General features: G+C 55.3%; 1 non-coding gene and 1 pseudogene across 1 annotated transcript; one reads left to right on the top strand and one right to left on the bottom strand.

The window, feature by feature from the left end:
• The first annotated feature begins 294 nt into the window (after positions 1-294).
• Positions 295-7389, top strand: LOC141937014 (antigen WC1.1-like; annotated as a pseudogene).
• Positions 7390-11567: 4178 nt separating this feature from the next.
• On the bottom strand, positions 11568-11640 carry TRNAF-GAA (transfer RNA phenylalanine (anticodon GAA)). Its single transcript has one exon. It is a non-coding gene; the product is annotated as a tRNA-Phe (tRNA).
• Positions 11641-25009: the final 13369 nt, after the last annotated feature.

Below are 25009 nucleotides of genomic sequence, written 5' to 3'. Positions count from 1 at the left end.
AATCGCTACGTGGCCAGACTTTCACGTCCCCCTCCCCTCTCCCCGGTGAAATAGTGGAGACACAAAAAGAAGAAAATTCGTAGGTTGAATAAAAAAAAAGATTTACTAAAAGTAACAAGAAAACATCAGTAATAGTAGTGAGTCCAAAGACGTGTAAAATGCAGCAGTGGCTTACCGAGCACGGCGACAGGTATGCAGCCCACCCCCCAGCAGCAATCCGACTGCACCAGAAAATCCCGCAAAACCGCATAGAGCGCACTAGAGAGAGCCCTCATCCGCCTATATACACTGAGCATGACGTCACATGGTATGAAATACTCCAATGGTTGATCGGGATCCGACCCTCTAGCTGTTCTCCCTCTCAGCCCAAGGGAATATAAATCTATCCTGGCCAAAACCCGGAATGTGCTGTGACGGTGTAGCGAAGGGGTGCAAGGGAGCCTGGATGTGTTTGTGTCACCAACACTCCCCCAGCAGCTTCCTCTGGGATGTGCAATGGGTGAATTGGTCACGGCTTGCTCAGAGGTGATGTGGGATGTGGGCATGTAACTGCCAGAGGGCTCTGGGAACTCCCAACTGTTTTGGGTTTTTTGCAGGATTTGTCCGTCTGGTGGAAGGGAGGAGCCGCTGCTCAGGACGTGTGCAGATCCATGACGGGGGCCAGTGGAAAACTGTCTGCGCTTCCCACTTTGGTCCCAAAGCTGCTGACGTGCTCTGCAGGGAGTTGCAGTGCGGCGCAGCCCTGCCTGTCCCTGGAGGAAGTCCCTTTGGAGAAGGGGTGGGTCCCATCTGGGATGGAGAGCTGCAGTGTGTGGGGAATGAATCCCTCCTCGCCTCCTGCCCCAGGGGGTCCCCCAGGGACCAGCCCTGCACCCAGGCAAACAGCGCTGTTGTCACCTGCACACGTAAGGACACAGGGAGGGGTGTTGAACACTGGGGCTGTGGTGGGGACTGGGTAACAGAGCAAGGGCCGTGCTGGGCCGGGGGTGAGGGCAGGAGGGGTGGATGGTGTTGTCTGCAGCATGAAAATAGTGCAGGAGGAAAACAAGGGCATGTTGTCCCTCTGGCCTCTCTGCCAGCTACGGAGGGTACAAGAGCACCAATCCACCCTCATTCCTCCTCCTCTCTCCCCAGAGTACACAGGGTTCAGGCTGGTGAATGGCAGCACATTGTGTGCAGGGAGGGTGGAGGTCCAGGTGCTGGGGACGTGGGGGACCCTCTGTGCGTCCCGCTGGGATCTCTCAGATGCCCACGTTCTCTGTCGGCAACTCAACTGCGGGTTTGCTGAGTCCATTCCTGGAGGAGAGCATTTTGGGAGAGAGACTGGCCCTGTCTGGAGAGACTCATTCCACTGTGACGGGACTGAAGCCCACCTGCAGCAGTGCCCAGTGACCACCCTGGGGGCCTCACAGTGCTCCCAAGGGAACACTGCTGCTGTCATTTGCTCAGGTGAGTGCCAGAAGAATGCTGCATTAAATCCATTTGTCATTTGTGTATAACATGGCCACGCAGAGCAGGGCTCCCGTGGCCATACCAGGCTGACTTTCTCCCCGGAGAAACCCTGGCTTCCCCAGGAGCCATCTGGAGGTTTTTCCCTGCTCAGAGTGAGCGCTCCACTTTGGGACAGCTGAGGACTGAATGGAGGCAGGCATCTGGCCCTAGGGCAGTGGCTTGGGCCCCAGTGTCACCGCCAGGCCTGGCCTCCTCTGTTCTCGTACTGTGCAAGTAGCTTGAGACAGGACTGCAGGGCTCTGTCCCATCCCTCTGGCTGCAGACACCCACATCCCATCCCCACAGAGCCTCATCCCACCACCCAGCAGGAGCTGCCTGGGTGCCCCCAGCAGCAGCAGACCTGGGTGTGAGCTGCAGAGAGGGCCCAGGCTTTACCTTCGCTTCTCCTCAGCACAAGGCTCAATCTTGTCCAGTTTGGTGGTGAAATCCCCCCTTGCCCCCCTCCCTGAAGGGTGCCATGCTCCCAGTGCCGCCCATGGCCGTGGCATCTCTGCTCTCCCCAGGCTCGGCCAGGTTTGGATCCCTGCGGCTGGTGGGCGGAGGGAGCCGCTGCGATGGACGAGTGGAGATCTTCCAGGATGGGGCGTGGGGCAGAGTCCTGGATGACCAGTGGGACGTGAATGAGGCCAGCGTGGTGTGCCGGCAGCTGCGGTGTGGGGAGGCCGGGACAGCCTACAACCCCCCAAAGCCTGAGCTAGGAACGGGCCCCGTGGGGCTGCGTGGGGTCCAGTGCACAGGGCATGAGGCCAACCTGAGTCTCTGCAACACCTCCCTGCCTGAGAGCGTGCTGGCGGCAGGGGTTGTGGAGGACGTGGGAGTCATTTGTGGGGGTGAGTGGCACTGTGCAGGCTCCCCAGGTGATGGTCTGTGCAGGCAGACAGTCCCTGGCAGCAACTGGGGTTTGTACCCACTGCAGGGAGTCAATGGCTCCGGCTGGTGAATGGGGCCGGGCGCTGCGCAGGGAGAGTGGAGATCTACTACCAGGGCATGTGGGGGACTGTCTGCGACGATGGCTGGGACCTGTCTGATGCCACCGTTGTCTGCCACCAGCTGGGCTGCGGAGGGGCAGTGGAGGCAGCCGGCTCTGCTCAGTTCGGGGAAGGCTCCGGGCAGATCTGGCTGGATGGTGTGAACTGTTCTGGGACCGAAGCTGCTCTCTGGGACTGCCCGGCTGGGCCCTGGGGGCAGCATGACTGCGGGCACAAAGAGGATGCAGGAGTCATCTGCTCAGGTCTGTGCCAGGAGTTGTGGTGGGAGCCTGGTTCCTGGGGAGGCCAGGACACGGGGAGAGCCGGGTATGGCTGAGGCTGTCCCTGGCTGCCCCTGAGCTCCTGCCCGAGCACATCCTGTGGACACGCATACATGGGCACCCTCAGTCCCACTGGGGGTCCTGGGGAGCTCAGCCATCCCCGAGGGTTAGTGGGAAGGGCAGGGGTGTCTGTCCATCAGGGACTTCTCTCTGCCCCTGGGTGCAAAGGGGACATGTTGGCCCTGCCCAGTGGAGGGCCTGGGGATGCATAGGTGTCCTGGCTCCCACAGCCCCAGGGCAGCCTGTTCCCCCTTTGGGGTCTTTTCCTCCCAGAGTTCGTGGCCCTGAGGCTGGAGAACAGTGACGGCTGCTCTGGGCGTCTACGGGTTTTCTACAACGGGACATGGGGGAGCGTTTGCTCCAACTCGATGACTCTCAACACAGTGATGCTGGTGTGCAAGGAGCTGGGCTGTGGGGATGGAGGATCCCTGGAAAGACGCCAGCCCTCTGGTAGGGAGTCTGGCCCTGCCTAGCTGGATCGCGTGCAGTGTGGGGAGAGAAACAGCTCCTTCTGGCAGTGTCCCTCCACTCCCTGGAACCCACAGTCATGCCAAGACCTGCGAGAGGAGACCGACATCACCTGCAACGGTAACTCTGATCCTCCCAGGTACTCATGTCACCTCAGATCCTGCTGCCTGCTGGCCATAGCCAAGCACAGATAAAGAGCTTGGAGGGGCTTTTCCTTTCCACGTCAGACCCTTCTGCTGCCAGTGGCACAAACATGACCACAACCACACATGTCCAGCAGCAGTTGCAACCCAGGTTGCCAGCAGCACCTGGGGGAGGCAGAGGCATCTCCAGGTGAGGTCTCAGAAGAGACTAGAGAGGTTTCAGAAGAGCCTCCCCTCCATAGACAAGCTACTGCTGTGCTGTGAACCAGGGAGCTCTTGGGGCTGAGCACTCGGGGTCCCCCCACAGTCCTGTGCGTGTCCCCTGGATGACTGCAGTTCAGTTGCTGCCATAACCAAGATGGTACAGGAAAGCACAAGCAGAGCTCAGCCCTGCTCTCTCCTGAATGGTCCTCCAAACCAGCCCCTTCACCACAATGTTTCTTTCTTCAGGGGGACACCCAGAAATGCCCCTGACCCCATTGGCCCCGTGCCCCAACTCCACGAGCTGCACAGGTTAGGATTTGCCCCTCTGTGTCTGGCAGGGCTCTGCCTGCTGTCCTGGTGCCATGGGAGGTCTTTTCCTTCTCCAGCCAGGGAGAAGATTCGTGCCATGGGCGGTGAGGACGGGTGCTCGGGCAGAGTGGAGGTCTGGCACCGTGGCTCCTGGGGAACGGTGTGTGACGACTCCTGGGACATACGGGATGCCGAAGTGGCGTGCAGGCAGCTGGGCTGTGGCCGTGCAGTGTCTGCCCTGCGTGAGGCTGTGTTTGGGATGGGGATGGGCCCCATCTGGCTGGAGCAGGTGGAGTGCCAGGGGACGGAGCCATCCCTGCAGGACTGCTGGGCCCGGCCTGGGGACAGCGGTGCTTGCCGGCATAAGGAAGACGCTGCCGTGCGCTGCTCAGGTGAGTGGCAGGGCTGGGACCCCTTGGTCAGGCATTGGCAGGGAGCTGGGGAAGACCTTCAGTGCACGAGGTCCTGACATGGCCCCGACCTCCCATGAGCAGGAATGTTCCTGCAGAGTACAGGAGGCTGGTGCCAGTCAGGGAGCAGCCTCGTTGAACTGGATGTCCTTTGGCCACTACCCATGGGGCCCTGCAGTCCCAGGGCTATCCCCGGTCTGCCTGTGCCTTCCTGCCTGCCTCCCAGAGCAGAGGTGCTGGGCGCTGCCCTGGCCTCTCTTTCAGGCACTACAGGAGGGGCTATTTGGGTTGGATATGTCAGGGACATCTATAGACACCCCATGGTGTGCTGGGGACGAGGCTCCCCCCTCCCCGCATACCCAGTGTCTCAGCCCTGCTCTCTTTTTCCTCCTCTGCAGCTACACCCAGGATGGCAACATCCCCACCCCAAGCAGGTAAGTTGTCCTCCCTCTGGGGCTGGGTATCTGTGGAGCTGGGTTGTGACTCACAGATGGATGGAAGGGGCTCCTTGCTGGGGTGTGAAAGTCTCTGGAGGAGGCACTGAGGTGGTGGGAGGGTGTGAGGAAGAGTTGTCATTTTGTCAGCAGTGTGGAAGCTTCCCCAACACTCATTCCTGGGGCCCTCCAGCCTCTGCTGCCTTGTGTGATGGGGTCAGGACTGGTGCTGCCTCCACCTCTCCCAGGCCTGGTTGCTGCCCCTTCCATTTTCTCTCTCCTGCAGTTCCCACTCGAGGCCGTCAGACCAGCAGCGGGAGAGTCTCAGTGCCCGTCATCATCTGCATCATCCTGGGGGCCCTTCTCTGCCTGCTCCTGGCCCTCTTGGCTGGGCAAGTGCTGAGCACCAGGGCTGGGAGCAGAGGTGGGTCCTTCCCCAGAGGTCCCAGGGGGAGATACCTCCTGGAAGGACGGTGTGGTGCTGCAGGGGGGTGTCAGTGAGGGTTGTCAGTGAGAGGCACAGGCAGAGTGGGGAGATGAGAATGTGTGCTGCCACCTTCACATGTACTGCCCCACTGAGTGCCTGTCCGTGGGCCACCAGCAGCAAGGGCTGGAGAGAGCCCAGAGGTGGGGGTAGCTAGTGATGGGGCGAGGAGAGATATGGCAGAGTGGGGATGGCCAAGACTGGCAGTGCTCTAGGTAGTGCTGGAGAGGGCTCTGGGGCAAGGGAGATGCTAGGAGGAGTGCGGGGCAGCAGGGTCCATCACCGTGGTGTCAGGCCCCAAGCCTGTCCCTCAGCCCATGCCTGCCCACCCCCAGGACAGGGACCCTACTATGGACCCATGGGGCAGACAGGGGCAAGCTCCAGGTGCAGAGGAAGTGTGGGAGCTGCTCCAGGGTGAGATAAGGGGGGCATGATCCAGGGGCCAGAGGGGCATGAGCACTGTCTTCAAAGGGATGATGCGAGGGTGACGCTGCCCCAGAGGATCTCCACAGCGATGTTGCCCTCACGGGGGATGTGGCAGTCGTGCCTGGGCAGCACAGTGGGGCTGTGCTCTCAGAGCAGTCCTGGGCTGGCCCATGGCACTGGTTTGGGGGATCACAGTGTGAACCCAGGGCCCCTCTGCCTGTCCCTGTGCTAGCCCTGCTTCTGTCCCCAGGCTCCAGGAGAGCTCAGGAGCCCTTCCTTGAGGCTGTGTATGAGGAGATTGGTTACAGCCCAGCTTTGGAGAAGCAGGCCAGGTTTGGTCACTCAGGTGGGTGTGGGTACTCCCTGGAGGCACATCTGCAGAACCCTTTCCCCTAGCCCCAACCCAGAGCTGATCCCCTGAAGCCCTCCCAGTCCAGGGTCCCTCTGGTGCTTGGTGTGCGGGGTCTGTGGGGAGAGCATCCAGGTCCTTGGCCCAAGAGAGAAGCTTTCTACCAGTCAGCTCTGACTGTCCCAGCTGGACAGCCCCTTTATTCCTGCCCCTGCACCCCATGTGGCACCCGAGGAGTGAGGGAAGGGGCTGTGCTAGGGCAGCTCTGGAGCACTTTTGGGACAGGGTTTGTCCTGGGGGAGCAGGGTGAATTCCCAGCCCTCCTCCCCATGCAGCCCCAGCTCTGTGGGTCCCTCTTCCCCAGCAGCGCTGACCATGAGCCAGGTCAGTGGGGCTTGCTCCATAACACCCGCTGTGCTGCTCTCCAGGCTCCTCTTCAGAGCAGTCCCTGACCCAGCTACAGCCCTACCCTGGGGTCAGCGAGGACGAGGATGGTCTGGGATCAGCACCAGGTAATGGAGGCAGGAAGGGGTTGATCTCCCTGCAAACACATGATGGACAGAGGAGTCACTGAGTGTCACCATTGGAGATGGGGAGGACATGGGCATCTCCTGAGGTGCTGGCAAGCCCAGTGACTCAGCCCTGTGTCCCTGCGCATCCTCCTGTCCTCTGCTCCGCAGGACATATCTTCTCACTGTCACCAGCTCCCCTCTCCTTTCAGATGTCCTTGTCCTGCCCAGAGATCACCCAGAAGATGGTTACGATGATGCCAGAGAGGTTTCTGATCCGGGGAAGGGAGAGTGGGAAATGCCCAGGATGCCAGAGGAGGGAGCAGGCCCCAGGGATGCACCCAGAGGTGAGAGGGAAAGACAGCACTGCCTGTTCCTAGGGTGCAATCCCTTGAGCCTCCCAAGTCACTACTGTAGTGAGGCCCAAACCTCCTGGGAAGGGGGAACCTGCCCCAGGAGTTTTCCTTGAAAGGCCTGGAGGTGGGAGAAGGAGCTGAATGTGGTGAGGAGCAGGGACGATGGTGGGGTACAGACACCAAGAGGTGAACTGAAATGTCCTGCCTTGCTGCTTGCAGGGGTCACCCCATGCTCCCAGAGAAGTGTTGAGATCCCTGGAGCTGAAGGAGACACCTCGTCCCTGTCCCCGGGGAGCATGGGCTATGATGATGCTGAAGAGGTGTCTGTGGCACATCCCCATGAGGACACAACAGCTGTGACACTGTAGCTTGGTGCACAACAGTCCCTGAGCCCCAGGCCAGGAGAGCCCATCCCTGCCCTGCAGCTGGGTGCAGCTGGGAGGGAGGAGAGGTCTGTGCAGCTGGGAGGGCCGTGAGGACCGGGGAACCGACTCCCTTGACCCATGGGCAGCAGAAATCACCTGGAGTTTCCTCTATTTTTATTCCCATTTTTATGCTGTGCATCCTTATTTGTTCTTATTAAAATTCTCTGGGGGCTTTGACCCAGAGCATCTCCTTGCCTGCCAGGTGTCAGGGGCATCTTCCTGAGGCTGGTCAGGGGAGCAGAGAACAAAGACACAGTGGTAGGGAAGCGCCATGTCTCAGGGACAGCAGACTCAGGGTCAGGCTGTTGGGCTGCGAGAGCCCATGGCCCCTGGGGAATAATCTTAGTGACAGAAATATTTCCATCCTGCTGGCCACAGGCAGTTTCTAGTCAATATGCCTCTATGGTAGGTCCCGTGATGTACCCTGTGGGAGCACCCATCTCCTCACCTGAGGGTTCCAGCTGCTCTTTGCCCCAGGCCCTGCCTCGGTCACGCTGGTCCCACAGTGCAGAGGCCATGACAGAGCTGCCATGTCAGGGGAAGCCCTGGGCTTTTGGCTCACAGAAGTGAGCCTAAGGTGACCACAGGGCCCCTGAACACCCCAGCCAGACCAGGGAGGATCGTGGCCTGTGGATTATCTCCCCCAGTACTTAGGAGGCAGCTCTGCTCCCCAGTACCCCAGCACAGAGTGCAGAGCCATTTTCTGGACACATGGGGCTGGGATTCCCTCTCCTCACGCTCTACCAGGACCCGTCTCCATGGGTTGTTCCTGCTGCTTTGCAGACCTGTGGCATCCCTGGGCCCCCAACCTCCTCCTCCTGGACGAGCTCCTGGCCTGGAGAAGGCCCCATGCAGGCGGCTGCTCATGTGGGCACATTTCCATGGCAGTGGAAATTTTGTGTCCCTCCACTAAAACAGGTGCTGCTGAGAGCTGAGCCAGGGTCCCTCTCCCTCAGCTGGGGTTTCACCTGCCCCAGTGCCCATGGGCAGAGAATCCTCTCATGCAGGAGCCAGGCTGGGAGAAGGGTTTGACACCTGCGCAGGACCTGGCGCCCAAACTGACAAACTGCGCTCCCTGCTCCCGCTGGTGGGTCTCCACACCCTGCCAGCTCTTCTCCAACAGGCTTCTCTGCCACGGGCTGGAATGTGCGTTGGGTGTCTGTGGCAGGATTCCCTGTGGGGAGCAGCTGCAGCTCTGCAGCCCTGCAAACAGCAGGATCTGGCCCTGGAGCAGAAGTGGGGAGGAGGCAGATGTTGGCAACATCCTCTCCTATTGCAGTGTTGCCCCATTCCCTGCTGGGAGTTTGTCCACCCCTGGGGGGGAGCTGGGGTGAGCTGAGGTACACACATCCCTCTGCCCCACACCCGGAAGCCTTCTTGCTGGCAGCCCCCATGGGAGACCAGAGTTCCCAGGGCAAGACCCCCACGCTGATGGGTGACGTACATGGGCATTGCAAACACAGCCTCCATCCCCTGCAAAACTCCCACTGGGATAAGCTCCAGCCCTGTGTCTCAGAGAAATAAGGTCTAAACGTGAAGTAAAGAAGAAGAAGGGAGTGTTATCTTCTGGACACAGGATGGTGGACACCTATGGGCGGTATGGACTCAGGGTGCCCCAAGTGGGGACTGGGGAGAAGAGCCCAGTGCCTGTTCCATGCCACCTCCCCACCAACTCTGCCCTCCCACAGGTATAATATCTCTCCCTTACTCTGGCAGCTGGTAGAGGTTTGCGTCTTCCTTCTGGGAGAAAGAAGCCCCAGGCCTGGGTATGCTGGAGGGGACAGCACCGCTGAGCAGAAGGAACCTGTTTCATGGCATTTGGGGACCTGAACAGTCTGGCCCTGATGGCTGGGTCCATTCTCTGCAGCCAAGCAAGATTGTCACTGTGCCCCAGAGCTGTGGGTGCTCCTGCAGCTCCTGAGGACCTACCTGAGGGGGGTCGCAGTGAGACCCCAACCCTCAGCACTGCAGCCCCACACTGGGCAGAGCTCAGCTGTAGAAAGCCCACAGGAGACCAGCCTTATTTCTCTGAGTTTGGGCTCACCATGCCCAGGGTCTGGGCACCATGACGTGAAAGTCCATGTCTCACATCGCAATTTAGTTGCCAGTGTCTTGCTGGGGAAGCAGCTGAGGCACCATCTCCTGGCTATCGCCACCTCTGCGTGGCTGTGGACAGACCTGTGCCTCTCCGATCCCACCAACACAGGTTGGACGGAGACACCAAACACCCCGGGAACAAGAAGTGGTCACTGGCCCTACCAGTCCCCCCTTGGCAGGGCTGTGCCTGACCTCAGCCTCTCTGGGTTCCCTGAGCTGAGGCTCTGCTCAAACCAGTGGTGATGGTGGAAGGAGAAGGACCTAGAGACAGGGTCGGGGTAAGAAATGCATCTGCTCCAGCTGGGAGTCCCACAGCCCTGCCAGGCTCATCCAACTCAGACCCTGCTACCTGCTGGCACAGAGGAGGCTTCCCATGTGGTATGGGATCTCTGCCTGGAGAAAGGACAATCTCAGACCCTCAATCCTAGGAAATCACCAGGGCAGTGTGTCCCTGGTCCCAAAGGACACCTGAGCTGGACCAGCACACTCAAAACACATCTCTCAGTGCAGCCAGAAAGGATTCCTAGCGTGCTGCTGACATCTTTCCCCTCCCTGAGCTCTCCCCACAGAGGAGCACACTCCGCTGCCAACGTTGTCCCTGGGTGGTGGGGGTCTGTGGCACAGGGCAGTGACCTGAGCTCAGGTCCAGCACAGCCGCCCTCTTCTCCTCCAAGAGGGGCTCAGCAGAGGCAGCGCACACAGCCCTTCCACCACCCTCCTACCCTCGCAGATGAGCCCTGGGTGGGCAGCACAGGCCCTCAGGGCCTGGAGAGGACCAGTGTCTGAACTGCAGCCCACACCTGCCTGAGGCTGGGCAGTCAGGGTAGAAGCACCTCTGGAGATGCTGGGGAGTGAAGCCAGGACCTCCCCCATGCCAAGCAGATGCTCGGCTCCATCCCTGTTACACCTGCTAGCAGGAAAGACCCTCTCCTCCCATGATGTATATGTGACATCACAACCCTGTTTGGAAGTCATAGTGTGAGTTGGTGACCTTCCATGCTGCACACCTGCCAACGTGGAAGTCTCGGACACATCTTAGACGACCAATTTGATCAAGTTAATGCCACTTTATTAAAGGCTACACAGCAATTTATACTCTATCACAGGCTTCACCACTATCGTATTGCTAATAGGCTAAAGCTACCTGTTCACACGCCCTTCTGCCCTCTATGATTGGTCCCAGTGTGGTGTCCACGCGCTGCTCTCACACCAGGTAGACCCCCTGTTTTCGACATTCCAACATCTTTATCTCTTGGGCAGGAATGTAGTTTCTCAGGCCGTCTCGCCCTTGTTTATGTCCTTGAACACAGCTGCAGCTTGCTGTTACAGTGAGGCCCCTTGGTCTGGATCGCTCACAACATGTCCGTTGTTCTCCAGCGATGCCACAAACACCAGGGAAGCCACTGCTGGCACTTCTGTCCCGACCTGTGCCCTTGCAGGAGGGAGGAGCTGATGCAGAGGGATGTTCATGTGGGGCCCCAGAGGTGTCCCCCTGTGCTGTGTATCTCCCTGCTGCTGCCCAGAGAGGAACATGTCTGGGTTTCATCAAACATTGCAGCAGGGGGCAAAGGGGACCAAGAAACTCTGCTCAGGACAGTGTGTGACTAAACAACAGTGAGGCCCAAGCGTCACAGGGGATGATCCTCAGCACAGCTTTGTCAGCTGTCTGGGGAACATCAGAGGTCTGGCTGACATTTAGGTCTCAGTTCCCAAAAGTGCCTCTCCCTGGGACTGGGGGGACAGTGGCTTCCCCATGGGCAGTGTGCCCTGGTCTGGGAACTGAGGTCGAGGTGAAAGACAGGCATGAGGAGGGGAGCAGTCTGTGCACCACTGAGAATGACAAAGATGAGAGGGACAAGGTCTTTACAGAGACCCCACAGAGATGAGGTCCCAGTCCCTGTGGAACAGGGAAGGAGGCACAGCTGGAGACCACCCCAAAGAAGCCCTGAATGGAGACTCTTGCCCAGGAGGAGGCTGGGGCTTGTGATGCTGGAGGAAGGCTCATTCTAGCCTCTAGATCTGCAGCTACAGCGCACGGGCAGTGCTCTGGCAAGAAGGGAAGGAGCAAGGAGGGCCAGGGCGGGCTGGAAGAAGGCAGATGGGCTCTGCAAAAATCTAGGGGGAAAAATCATTGCTGAAGCCCAGGGTTGAACCAGGGACCTTTAGATGTTCAGTCTAATGCTCTCCCAGCTGAGCTCCTTCAGCCCTGCCCCAGCAGCCCATGTCTCTTGTCCCTGCAAACTGTCAGCTCCTTGTGCTGGGATTGGGTGCTGTGCAGGGGTTCTTGGTAGCAGGGGAGGCAGCTACAGCAGTGGCTCCTCTGAGAAGCTTCTCGAAGGTCCTTTGGCTCCAAGTCAGATCCGCATCTGGCCAAGGCCAAAGCAGGTAATGATGGTGACTGAACCTCTGATAATGTATTTAAGAGGGGAAACTGGGAGGAGAAGTTGGAGTTGTGAGGAGGAGTTGTGAGTAGAGCACCTCTGCGAACACTGAGGTCAGTGGAAGAAAGGAAGAAGAAGCGGCTGGGGGCCGTGTGTGCCAGTGCAGAGAGCCCCCCTGCAGCCCATGGTGAGACGGCAGGGCCACCCTCTGCCACCCATGGAGGTCCACAGTGGAGCAGATGCTGACCTACGGCCTGTGGAGGACCCCACACAGGAGCAGGCAGCTGCACTTAAAGGAGGTTGGAAATCGGAGGGAAGAAAAGGCCCCCGCTGTTGTAGTTTGGTGCTGGGAGGACTACAACACGCAGGGGTGACACACGCCGGAGCATCTTCGGAAGAATGAATCCCATGGGAAGGATTCACGTCAGAGAAAGTTCATGGAGGGCTATCTCCTGTGAGAGGTAACCCACACTGAAGCAAGGGAAGAGTGCGAGGAGTCCTTGCCCCGAGGGTTAAGGATCGGCAGTTTCAACAGTTGATGAACTGACGGTAACCCCATCCCCTGCCCCCCTGTGCTGCTACCATGGGAGGAGGTAGAGAAATCAGGAGCAAAGCTGCACCCAGGAAGAAGGTTTGGTTGGGGGGAAGTTGTTTTTAAGATGTGGTCATATTTCTCACTGTCCCACTCTGCTGGTTAAGTGTTGTTGTTGTTAGTGTTTGAATTAAATTGATAGCTTTTCTTGTCCCCTAGTGAGACTCTCTTTTGCCCATGACCTTAATATGTGAGTCATTCCTCCCTGTCCTGATCTCAATTCCCGAGCCTTTTACTTCATTTTCTCCTTCCCGTTCCTGAGGGGGAAGGGGTTAGTGAGCGGCTGCGTGGTGCTCAGTTCCCTGTTGGGCTCAAACCATGACTGTGGTGGAGATGGAGTCCAGGTCGAAAAGGGAAAGGCTGAGGAAGAACAAGTACATGGGGGTGTGCAGGTGGTGGTCACAGGCGATGGAGGTGATGATGAGGCCTTTGCCCAGGAGGGCAGCCAGGGAGATGCCCAGGAAGAGCCAGAAGTGCAAGAGCTGCAGCTCCCGTCTCTCTGTGAATGCCAGGAAGAAGAACTCAGTGATGGAGCTGCCGTTGGACATTTGCTGCCTCTGTGCACGGGGACCTGCACAAGGAGGTAAAGGCAGTGAGAAGTTAGGGCAGAGCTCTCTGAGCAAAACCTATCCCGGTTCTCATGGAAAACCCTCAACTGCCTTGCCCCTTTCAGGAAACCTTTTCGTCCCCAGGAAGGTGGGGACACAAGCAGCAAGGACAGGAGGGGAACACAGAGAAATGCCCCAATGCTCCTGCCAAGGGAGGAAGGACAGGGACAGACAGACAGGCACTTGGGGGTTTCTCCTCACTGCAGGTTGGGCTGCCAAGAAGAAGACTCAGTCTGAAACCCCACAACCCTGGGGCAAAGGCTGTGCTGGGTGGGAGAGGAGACCAAGGGGGATGTTCCCTGAACATGTCTGAACTGCAGGGGATTGCAGGGAGATGCCCAAATCCCCTATCCATGGCATTTCTGGGAGCAGCTGTCTCTTCCTCCCTGCCATTTCTCTGCTGCCTTGAACTCTCCCAGCCAGGAGCTATTTCTCTGTCCCTAAGTCTCCTCCCTGTCAGTGCTCACAGACCCCATCTCACACACTGTGTGCTCAGCTCTGCCCTGCAGACACCTCCTGGTAGCAGGGCGCTGCCCAGGGGTATCACTGTGTGTGCAGGGGCTCAGGAGCAGCTCAGAAAAGTTTCTTCTCCAGAGCAGGGAGAAGTCTACAGTCTCCCACTGCCCTGCCAACCAACCAAAGAGATAAATCTCAAATCACACACTCCTTCCCATTTACGTAGTCCCCATCGTGACCTTCCTCTTGAAAATTCCCCTTGGAAATTCACTGCATGTGATCTGGGGCTGTGATCAGCCCTGGTCCACACAGCACCCTTTTGACAGCAGAAGGACCCTGTCCTGCCAGGGGTCTCTCCTTCCCCCCACAGCTTCTCCCCACAATGCTGTGGGGAGCTCCCTGAGCAGGCTGAGTGCTGACCCTGGCAGGCGGCAGAGTCCCTGCCCCAGCACACAGCCGCTGGCGTGCAGGGACCCAGGGGCTCCAGGGGAACCTGCTGTGACACAGCCTGAAGCAGTCACTGATGTTCCCTCCCACAGCTGGGGAGAGACACTTCTTTCCAGCAGTGGCATTTCTGCTATCAGAGATAGAGTTAGGTCTAAAAATCTCCTTTTTATCTTATTACTAGGCAGGATACCCAGACAATGACAGGCAGGGATCTTCTTTACTCCTGCTGAGAGGAAGGGATTCAGCTGAGTCAGTCGAGGCATAGCATCCTTCATTTCTGTCGCTAGTGTTGGTTGGGGACTCAGCTCCCTCCCATGCCTGCTGCAACCCCCCAGGAGGTGGGATTCCTCTTGTCTCAGTTCAGAGCTGCATTAAATAGGCACCTGTATGTGAGTTCCTTGTCTCAGCTCCTGTGGTAACTAATGAAGATGCAGGTCAGGAGTTGGCTCTTCAGATGAAACACCTGGTGACATCTGAGGTGCCAGAGGTTTTCCAAGGCATCTGCAAGACAACTGCACTTGTCCTTATTTACTCTTTTCTTGGCAGCCCATGCTGCCATCTGACAAATGGTGCCCTGTAGCCCAGGGAGAGCTCAGGTTCTCTCTGTCTTTTCCATTAGCTGGGTTGACCAGATCTCCACTGACTGTAGTGATGGTTTTCATCCCCGCATTGCCTAATTAAATTCTGGACAGTTTCTCTATCTAATGTCCAAATAGAGGCCTGTAGTGTTACGTGAGATACCAAGACTCTCACACCCAGCTCCATGGAGCTTGCAAGTACAGCCCAGGAGAGCCATCCCCATTTAGAGTGGGGTGTCACGTCCCACTCAGATGAGGAGACAAGTGACTCAGATAGGTAAATCCCCAACAGAGTGGACAACAGTGAAACAAGTCTCAAAGTCCAGACATTTATTAACTTCCCTCAGTGTACTAATTGGATACATGATAACTGGCTAATTATATAATGAGTTATGGTAAGCGATATAGTATGCCTTGTGTTACTTACCGGTAGTGAGAGAAAAGGGGAAAAAGGAAAGGAAGGAGATAGAGAGAATAGAGAAATAGAGATCACCGGTCCGGGTTCCTGCGTTGGTCCCATCCGAGTTCGTCAGGGATGCATCCCTCTTCTTCATTTCTTCATGTCTTTTTTTTTCTTTATCTCTTGTTACTCCTTGCCCCCCCCCCCAATTTATACACACTTTCCTTGGGTCCATCCCCTAGGTCGACCCCCATGCCTACGTATCCAATGGATGGGGAGGGGTAAGGTGTTTCATGGGATGATGTAATTAGCATGATCATGTTAGCCCTCATTAGCATATTGAGGGGTGTTAACTTTAATATGCATTTCATGGATAATGAAGCAAAGGTCATTCACCGGACAGATGGCCCCTGAAACTCGACCAGGTGCCCCAGAGCAGAACCGTCCTGTCCCCACAGGTCTCCCCCCTCCAGCTGCATCCTGTGCTATCCAGGCAGCCTTATCAGCTTCGACCTCAACACTATCCACTCCATGACCATAGTTTCATTACTTGTGAGTGTTTAGACATTCCTTAGCTTGGAGGGCCTCCACTCCACCTGCTACACTTTATCTCTTTCTCAGGATGTTTTTCTGTCTTTGTTTCTCGCAGGTCTGTTTCTTTCAGGACCTATTTTAACAGGTCATCTCTCACACTCACTCTCTTGGCATCCACTTTCAGCTTTATGTTTCTCCCAACCCCTCTGGCACGTCTCTGCTCTGAAGCAAAGCCTTTGCACACAGGGGGTCTTGGATGCTTGGTACCAAGTTTCCCTAAGACAAGTCAGAGCTTAGCCTATAACCATACATGAGGTGTTGCAGCCCAAACCTGCACCGATGCCCTCAGCCAGGGGCACCGCCAGGAAAAGCTGCAGCCTGTGCTTTTTGACATCCATGGAGTAACTGCCACAGTGTGGCAGGACAAGTGACACAACTTGGGTGCTGCAATGGATGGGTACAGGCTTTTCAGGAGAGACAGGCTGGAAGGATCTGGAGTGCTGTCCCTCAAAAGGAAGGAGCTGTTTAATGGGGTTGGTGAAAAGTTGGGTGAGCCTTTTTACGTGAGTATCAGAGGAGAGGCCAGCAAAGTGACATTGTTGTAGGAGTTAAGGAACCCCCAGTCAGCATGGAAAGTGGGCATAGTCTTCTCTAAGCACCCCAAGGAAGTCTCTGGATGGAGAAGCCTGGGCCTCACTGGGAACGTTAATGACCCTGGCACTTTCTGAAGAAGAACACGGCAGCATGCCAACAGTCCAGGGGGTTCCTGCAGTGTCTCACAACAGCTTCTTAGCACAGCTGCCGGATGGGCCAATAAGGATAAAGCAAACCTGGATGTGATGTTTTCAAGAAAGACAGAGCTGGCCAGGGATGTGCAGACCAGCTGTCATGACCTTGAAATAGTGGGGTCCCAGTGCCCGAGGGGAGTGAGGAAGTAGATTAGAAGACTGCAGATGCAAGAAATCAGAAGAGCAGCCTCTGGCCTGTTCTGGGGAGTTTTAGTGGGCATCTCACAGTCAGCAGCACTGAAGGGAAGCAGAACTCAGGACAACTCGTCTTCCATGAGAGCATCTTCCAAGCTTGGCAATGGTCTGTATCAAAACTCAGTTGAAACTTGGAAGTGAGTTCAAGAGTATCGTAACAAGTGTTTACTGCTTCAGGATTTGTTAAAGAAGTAGCAAAGAGAATGTGGGAGCACTGCTACATTTAGTAAGGGTAGGTGGAGAAAGATCTGAGATACTCTCTGTCCTCTTTTCCTCAGTCTTCAGCAGCAAGGTCTCCCAGGCCTTTGTGCCTCAAGGCAGGACTCTGGAGGAGAGCATTCAGTGGTCAAGGAAAGCCGAATCAGGGGCTACTTGATCAAAGTCAACCCTTAGCAGTCCACAACACCAGAGGGGCTGCACCCAAGGGTGTGGAGAGAGCAAGACGATGTCACAGTGAGGCCACTCTCCATCATCTCTGAAAGGTCATGGAGACTGGGGCGACTAATTGGAGATGACTGATATCACATAATCTGTAATCAGAAGAAATAGGAAAATGGAAAAAGAATAAATTCTTTCTCACTGAATTTGAGTATTAAAGCTTTTCACAGTGACTGTGCTCCTGAAACCTCTCAAATTAACTACATAAGATGTGAGGAGATAAGGAAAGTTATGCCCAGAGACTTGGCTTGTCAGAGAGTGTTGCATGTTAATGATCTCTCTGGTGCCAAGTTCCTGAACTGCAGATCCTGAGAGAAGATTAAACAAGGCTCTGGAGAATTGAAAGTCAGCAGCAAACCTCCATGTGTCAGAGGCTATTATCATGCCCCACTGAGGGCCATCACTGAAGAGATTATGGAGGGAGCAACCAGAGAAGGTGACCATCCCTAGGGGCTGGGGAGGAAGGAAATCAGAGGTGACGGAACCAGGCAGAAAAATGAATGTGGAGGTGGCTGTGAAAGAATCATGGAATAGAATCACAGAATAGTTTGCGTTGGAAGAGACCATTAAAGGTGACCTAATCCAACGCCCTGCAATGAGCAGGGACATCTGCAACTAGATCAGGTTGCTCAAAGCCCCATCCAGCTTGACCTTGAATGTTTCCAGGGATGGGGCATCTACAACCTCTGTGGGCAGCTTGTTCCAGTGTTTCACCACCCTCATTATAGAAATCTTCTTCCTTATATCTATCTGAACCAACCCCTCTTAGTTTAACACCATTACACCTTGTCCTATCACAACAGGACCTGTTAAACAGTCTCCCTCCACCTCTCTTTTAAGCCCCCTCTAAGTACTGAAAGGCAGCAATACCGTCTCCCTGGAGCCTTCTCTTCTCCAGGCTGAACAATTCCTCTGAACATTTTTCTGGGTCTCCTCTGGACCCGCTCAAACAGGTCCATGTCTCTCCTGTGCTGAGGACCCCAGAGCTGGTCGCAGTACACCGGGGGGTCTCAGCAGAGCAGAGTAGAGGGGCACCATCCCCCCTCTCGACCTGCTGGCCACATTTCTTTTGATGAAGTCCAGGATACTGTTGGCTTTCTGGGCTGTGAGTGCACATTGTCAGCTCATGTTCAACTTTTCATTTACCACCACCCCCAAGTCCTTCTCTGCAGGGCTGTTCTCAATCCCTTCATCCTCCAGCCTGTCCTGATACCAGGGATTGCCTTGACCCAGGTGCAGGACCTTGCACTTGGCCTTGTTGAATTTCACAAGATTCACATGGAACCACTTCTTGGGCTTGTCCAGGTCCCTCTGGATGGCATCCTGTCCCTTGGGAGTGTCAACTGCACCACTCAGCTTGGTGTCATATGTAAACATGCTGAGGGTGCACTTGATCCCACTGTCTATGTCACTGATGAAGATATTAAACAGTACTGGTCCCAGCATGGACCCCAAATAGTCCATCAAATCCAGATGTCTCTGTCCTGGTTTAGCCAGGATAGGGTTAAGTTCACCCAGCAGTGGGGGGGGAGCTCTAGCCGTGTTATTCAATACCACGCTGACGTCACGTCCTGGCACCCAAGCGTGGGAGAATCGGTGAACGCGTGTGTTGTTTGGTCGCTCTCCTCACTGTGGTATCAGTATGTTTTTTGTTCTGTTTACTGTTATTACTGTTATTGTTATTTGCTACTGTTATTGTTGTTGTTTGTTTTGTTGCTGTTGCACTGTTGTATTAAACCTCTCCTTATCTCAACCCCGGGGTTTGTAATTCACTCCCTTTGTGGGGGAGGGGCAGCGGCCGCGTGGTCTCAGACCCCGGCAGGGACTAAACCGCCACAACTTTTGGCGCCCAACGTGGGGCCACGAGAGGGCTGAGATAAGGACAAAAGGAGAAGGTGTGTTAGAGCAATCTGTTAGGTGCAATTTTTCTGTTTTTATTTGTATTGTTTGATAAAGAACGTTTGCAATGCTGGCCAATTTTCTTGTGTAGTGGAGCTGGATTAATCCTTAAATCCACTCTGTGCTCCTAGTGCTGGCTTTTGCTGTCGGTGGAAAATGTGTCAAGGGTTTTATTTTGCTGTACTGGCTACTGACTGCTTATAATGGGCTTGCATCACTGCTTGTGGGGGTGAACTCGTACCTGTTTGCTGCCTGGGCTTTTGTTAGGGGTCTCACCCCCTCTATGGGTGAGCCAGGGGAAGGGATCCTCTCAGTTTTTGAGAGTTTCAGCTATCCCTGGAGCATCCTGGCCACTGTGTTCATGGCACAATGCTTTCTGAATGTCTGCCAGATCTTGTCTTGGGCCATGCGGTATTTCTGCAATAATAACACCACCCGGAAACCTGCCCCGAGGGCAGATAGTTATAAATGGGAAGGTGTGTGGGAGAAGATGGGCAAGTGCCTGAGTCAGTGGTCACCTCCAATGTTTTGGAATTTCACTCCTGAACAAATGCAGAGTCCTGGTAAACTGGTGGAGTGTTTGAAAAAGGTGTGTTGCCAATCTGATAAAGCCCGGGAGACACAACTTGCTGCGATGTGCTGGGGGCTTGCCCGTGCCTACCGTGTCATCTTTAACACTGTTCATTGCCCTTAAGGGGGAGAAGGGGCTGCAGGATCTGAAAGTGAGCCTACTGGTACAGCAGCTGAGCGAGGGGGACAGGCAGTGCCAACATCAGTTGCCTCCACCAGCACAGCAGCTGACCCAGAGGGACAAGCAGTACCAATATCAGTCACCCTGATACGGAAAACCAAATATACCAAATAAATCCCCTCGCAGTGTACAGGGTGATGATGAACCAGGCCCATCACGAGAGCAGGAGGAAGAGCCGGAGGTAACCATCCGATCTCTATCCCTCAGTGAGTTGCGAGATATGCGGAAGGATTTCAGCCGCCTTCCAGGCGAGCAAATTTACACCTGGCTGCTCCAATGCTGGGATAATGGAGCTGCTGGTTTGGAATTGGAGGGGAGAGAGGCCAAGCAGCTGGGACCTTTGGCCAAGCAGGCTGGTATTGACAAGGCAATAGGGAAACAGACTCGAACCCTCTGCCTTCGGAGGCGACTCCTGCTTGGTGTGAGGGAGAGGCACCCCTACAAGGATGATGCTCTATGTCGGTTAGGCAAGTGGACCGACATGGAGAAAGGCATTCAAAACCTCAGGGAAATGGCTGTGTTTGACATGGTCTATGGTGATCTGAATGATGAGCAGTCACCAATGGATCCAGATCAGGCCCCTTGCACACAGTCGATGTGGCAGAAGTTCCTGCAAAGTGGACCAGAGGCACATTCCAAAGCATTAGCAGTAGTGTCCTGGTGGTGAGACACCCAGACTCAGACAGTGGATGAAGTGATAGGCCAGCTCCGGCAATATGAGAGAAATCTCCCTTCCTCCCAACATGCCTGGGTTTCAGCTGTAGAGGAACTGTCTCAGAGGCTCCAAAAAGTGGAAGAGGACATGTCCTACATTCCACCTCCACGGGCCGATGTCTCAGCCATTAGGAACAGGCGTTTTCCCACCCAAGAGAAGGGCAGTGGAAGATACAGACCACAGGGCACCCTGTGGTTCTTCCTCCGCAACCATGGGGAAAACATGAGGAAGTGGGATGGACAGCCCACTCCTGCCCTACCTACACGAGTACAGCAGCTGAAAGGGAAGACCACCATGAAAGGGGAGTCTTCCAAGAAAGACGCAGCTCCAGTGTCCAGTCGGAAATCCCCCAGACAGAACAGAATGGCCAACATTATGCTTGACCCTCTTGAGGGGACCAGGAAGTCATTCTTGCAGGAGTCACTCTTAGAACAAGTGAGTGATGGTGAGCAGGATTAGAGGGGCCCTGCCTCCAGCCAGGTGGAGGAAAGGGATAATCGGATTTACTGGAAGGTGTGGATCCGATGGCCTGGCACATTGGAACCACAAGAATATAAGGCCTTGGTAGACACTGGCACACAGTGCACCCTGATGCCATCAAGCCACAGTGAGGTTGAACCCATCTGCATCTCCGGAGTGACAGGGGGGTCCCAACAGCTGACCCTATTAGAAGCTGAAGTAAGCTTAACTGGGAAGGACTGGCATAAGCACCCCATTGTGACTGGCCCAGATGCCCCGTGCATCCTAGGTATAGACTACCTCAGGAGAGGGTACTTTAAAGACCCAAAAGGGTACCGGTGGGCCTTTGGTATAGCTGCCCTGGAGGAGACTGAGCAATTGTCGACCTTACCCAGCCTCTCAGAGGATCCCTCGGTGGTGGGGTTGCTTAAGGTTGAAGAGCAGCGAGTGCCAATTGCTACCAAGACGGTGCACTGGCGGCAGTACCGCACTAACCGAGATTCCCTGGTCCCCATCCATCAGCTGATCCGTCGACTAGAAAGCCAGAAGGTGATCAGAAAGACTCATTCACCTTTCAACAGCCCTATATGGCCAGTGAGAAAACCTAATGGCTAATGGAGACTAACCGTGGACTACCGTGGCCTGAATGAAGTTACGCCAGCGATGAGTGCTGCAGTGCCGGACATGCTAGAGCTCCAGTATGAGCTGGAGTCGAAGGCAGCCAAGTGGTACGCCATGATTGACATCGCTAATGCGTTCTTCTCCATCCTAATAGCACCAGAGTGCAGGCCACAGTTTGCATTCACTTGGAGGGGTGTCCAGTACACCTGGAATTGATTGCCCCAGGGGTGGAACCACAGCTCCACCATTTGCCATAGACTGGTCCATACTGCACTGGAGAAAGGTGGGGCTCCAGAACACCTGCAGTTTATTGATGATATCATTGTATGGGGGGACACGGCTGAGGAAGTCTTTGAGAAAGGAAAGAAGGTAATTGAAATCCTCCTGAAGGCTGGTTTTGCCATCAATCGAGAGAAAGTTAAGGGGCCTGGAAGGGAGATTCAGTTCCTAGGAATAAAATGGCAAGATGGGCGTCACCACATCCCGATGGAGGTGATAAACAAGATAACAGCCATGGCCCCACCAACCACCAAAAAGGAGACTCAGTCTTTCTTGGGCGCTGTGGGGTTCTGGAGGATGCACATCCCAAACTACAGCCTGATTGTGAGCCCTCTCTACCACGTAACCCACAAGAAGAACGATTTTAAATGGGGCCCTGAGCAACAAGCCTTTGAACAAATTAAGCAGGAGATTACCCAGGCAGTGGCCCTCGGGCCAGTCCGGACAGGGCAGGAGATTAAGAACGTGCTCTACACCGCAGCCGGGGAGAATGGCCCTTCCTGGAGCCTTTGGCAGAGAGCAGATGGGGAATCCCGAGGCCGACCTCTAGGCTTTTGGAGCCAGGGATACAAAGGCTCTGAAGCTAACTACACTGACTGAGAAGGAGATACTGGCAGAGTATGAAGGAATTCGAGCTGCCTCAGAAGTGGTCGGCACTGAGACACAGCTCCTCCTGGCACCTCGACTGCCGGTGCTGGGATGGATGTTCAAAGGAAAGGCTCCCTCCACACATCATGCAACAGATGCCACGTGGAGTAAATGGGTTGCATTGATAACACAACGGGCCTGAATAGGGAACCTCGACGCCCCAGGTTTAGTGGAAGTGGTCATAAACTGGCCAGAGAGCAAAGATTCTGGGATGTCACCAGAACAGGAGGTAACACGTGCTGAGGAGGCCCCACCATATAACGAGCTGCCAGAGGAGGAGAAGCGATATGCCCTTTTCACTGATGGGTCTTATCCCATTGTGGGAAAACATCGACGATGGAAGGCTGCTGTGTGGTATCCCACAGGACGAACCACTGAAGCTATTGAGGGACAAGGTTAATCAAACCAGTTCGCAGAGGTGAAAGCCACCCAATTGGCTTTGGAGATTGCTGACTGAGAAAAGTGGCCGAGGCTCTATCTCTACACTGACTTGTGGGTGGTGGCAAGTGCCCTGTGGATGTGGTTGCAGCAATGGAAACAGAACAACTGGCAACGCAAGGGCAGACCTGTCTGGGCCGCTGAAGTATGGCAGGACATTGCAGCCCAGGTGGAGAACCTCGTTGTGAAGGTGCGCCATGTGGACGCCCATATACCCAAGAGTCGGGCCACTGATGAACATCAATACAACCAGCAGGCGGACCAAGCTGCTAAGATTGAAGTGGCTCAGGTGGACTTGGACTGGCAGCGCAAAGGTGAACTGTTCATAGCCTGGTGGACCCATGAGACCTCGGGCCACCAAGGCAGAGATGCAACATACAGGTGGGCTTGAGATCGAGGGGTGGACCTCACCATTGCCACCATCGCAGAGATCATCCATGGATGAGAGACGTGTGCTGCAATCAAACAAGCCAAATGGGTGAAGCCCCAGCGGAATGAAGATTGATGGATGAAATATAAGTATGGAGAGGCCTGGCAGATCGACTACATCACACTGCCACAGACCCGCCAAGGCAAGTGCCACGTGCTCACAATGGTGGAAGCAACCACTGGATGGCTCGAAACTTATCCAGTGTCCCACGCCACCGCCTGGAACACCATCCTGGGCCTTGAAGAGCGAGTCCTGTGACGACACGGCACCCCAGAGAGGATTGAGTCGGACAATGGGACTCACTTCCGAAATAACCTCATAAATGCCTGGGCAGAAGAACACGGCATCAAGTGGGTCTACCACATCCCCTACCACCCACCAGCCTCTGGGAAGATCGAACACTTCAATGGACTGTTAAAAACTACTTTGAGAGCAATGGGGGGTGGAATCTTCAAACACTGGGACACACATCTGACAAAGGCCACTTGGTTAGTGAACACAAGAGGATCTGCCAATCGAGCTGGCCCGGCTCAGTCAAAACTTCCACGTGTTGTGGACGGGGATAGAGTCCCTGTGGTGCGCATGAGGGACCTGCTGGGAAAAATGGTCTGGGTTAGTCCTGCGCCGGGCAAAGGCAAACCCATCCACGGGATTGTTTTTGCTCAAGGACCTGGGTGCACCTGGTGGGTGATGCAGAAGAATGGAGAGGTCCAATGCGTACCACAAGGGGACTTGATTGTGGGTGAGTTATACTGTGCTTTTGTTAATTTTTTCTTTGTCAATGTTAATTGCTAAGTGGCAGCTGGATGTGACGCACATGGTATAGAATAAAGGGGTGGATTATGTCCTGGTTTAACCAGGATAGGGTTAAATTTCCCCAGCAGTGGGGGGGGAGCTCTAGCCAGGTTATTCAGATACCATGCGAACGTCACATCCTGGCAGGTCACATTTTCCTGGCGCGGGAGCGCGGTGCACTCGTGGTTTTGTACATCGTGCTTCAAACTGCTGTATTTGGTAGCTATTTTGCTTTGTTCATTGCTATCACTATTACTGTTATTGCTATTGTTGTTGTTTGTTGTGTTGCTATTGCATTGTTGTATTAAACCTTTCCTTATTTCAGACTTGGGGCTTTGTATTTACACTCCCTTTGTGGGGGAGGGGCAGCGGCCGCGTGGTCTCAGACCCCGGCAGGGGCTAAACCACCACAGTTAGGAAGGTGGGCTCTTACTCTCCGGCTAATGGGCTAGGGACGGAAGGTGACCTCTGTCTCTCTGGCTGATGCGTTAGGGAAGGAAGGTGGCCTCTGTCTCTCTGGCTGATGGGCTAGGGAAGGAAGGTGGCCTCTGGCTCTCTGGATAATGTACTAGGGAAGGAAGCTGGCCTCTGGCTCTCTGACTAGTGGGCTAAGGAAGGAAGCTGGCCTCTGTCTCTCTGAATAAAGGGCTAGGGAAGGAAGCTGGCCTCTGTCTTTCTGGCTAAAGGTCTAGTAAAGGAAGGTGGCCTCTGGCTCTCTGGCCAATGGGCTAGGGAAGGAAGGTGGCCTCTAGCACTCTGGCTAAAGGTCTGGGGAAGGAACGTGGCTTCTGGCTCTCTGGCTAGTGGGCTAAGGAAGGAAGGTGACCTCTGGCTCTCTGGGTGATGGGCTAGGGAAGGAAGGTGGCCTCTGGCTCCCTGGCTAATTGCTAGGGAAGGAAGCTGGCCTCTGGTTCTCTGGCTAATGGACTAGGGAAGGAAGGTGGCCTCTTTCTCTCTGACTAATGATGCAGGAATTCGGGTTCTGGCTACCAATGCAGGAAAGGAGCTCGGGCTCTCTGGCAACCAACACAGGAAATTTGGCTTTGTGTCTCGGGGTAACAACGCAGGAAGGTGGGCTCTGGCTAACAAGGTAGGAAGGTGGGCTCTGGCTCTCTGGCTAAT

Source organism: Strix uralensis, chromosome 36 (genome assembly GCF_047716275.1).
Source record: "Strix uralensis isolate ZFMK-TIS-50842 chromosome 36, bStrUra1, whole genome shotgun sequence".
Taxonomy (NCBI): domain Eukaryota; kingdom Metazoa; phylum Chordata; class Aves; order Strigiformes; family Strigidae; genus Strix; species Strix uralensis.
This window is presented reverse-complemented; position numbering and strand designations above follow the sequence as displayed.